The sequence below is a fragment of the Dermochelys coriacea genome, chromosome 9, assembly GCF_009764565.3.
Source record: "Dermochelys coriacea isolate rDerCor1 chromosome 9, rDerCor1.pri.v4, whole genome shotgun sequence".
NCBI classification, from domain to species: Eukaryota; Metazoa; Chordata; order Testudines; family Dermochelyidae; genus Dermochelys; species Dermochelys coriacea.
In genome coordinates, this window is record NC_050076.1 from 29,194,746 (window position 1) to 29,195,833 (window position 1,088).

The window sequence follows — 1,088 nt, forward strand, 5'->3', positions numbered from 1 at the left end:
TTTTTTAGAAGTAAAGGGCATGTGATTATTCTCGACTGCTTTTATAATCCAGTTTACCCTGCTCTTTAGTAATCACTCAGTAAAGCAGCCCTTCATTAGCTGATTGATTATTTTCCTGTCCTTGTTTTATCTGTACACTGTTTATAAACTGTGTATTTTGTTGCACACCTGTGGAAACAGAGCTGAGAGTCTCACAGCTGGCTCAGAGTGCCCACCACTAAAACTGGATGACCTATTCATAGAGGAGAATTTATATGATGAATCTTGCTCTTTTTTTTCATTTGTGAATTACTGGTGAACAATTTTCATGAATTTTTATTCAAAGTAATTCAATGGATGTACTTGAAAACAAATTGGGTGCACAAGCTGTATGCTAATTGGCCCTACAGTATTTCTCTAGTCCACAGGGGCACTGCACACATCCTGTACATCATTCAGCGAGGTGGGGATCATTGCTTGTGATTGTCTAGGTGATGATTCATTGCATCTTTAATCTAAATGTCTAGGAGGAATTTGCCCCTAACCCTTCGTATATTCTGAATGCTCACATAATACTCTACTTGAGGTACCACATATGGACAAAGAAAATCAAATGAAATGTAGTCATATAAATAAAGGGCCAATTTTTCAGCTGTTCCCTCCATTTCACACCTGCAAAAATGCACACAGGTGGTTGCAAAGGAAAAATAGTACTTGCCCCTATTTTGCTCATAACAACACATGTAACTCAGATAGTTAGATGTAATACTACTCAATTCACCAAGCAATAGATTCATTTTAATTGTGTTCACTGGTACTAACTTAAACTTTATATTTAGTCTTTCAATGCTTTTGATGGGCTATCCCCAAATGTACAAAAAATGGAGTGTAAGGGCTAAATTCTGTCCTCAGTTATATCTGAGTGGTCCTATAGATTCTAAGGCTTCAGCCATACATTTTACTAAGGGCAGAACTAGACTTTATAGCTGCAGTTTTGTATTTTGATTTTAACTAATGGATCAACATATTTATATTCGCAGTTTAGAAACTATAGAGTCAATTTAGAAATGCAGAAGATTGAAATAACTAGTATGTTTCTTAGATATTCC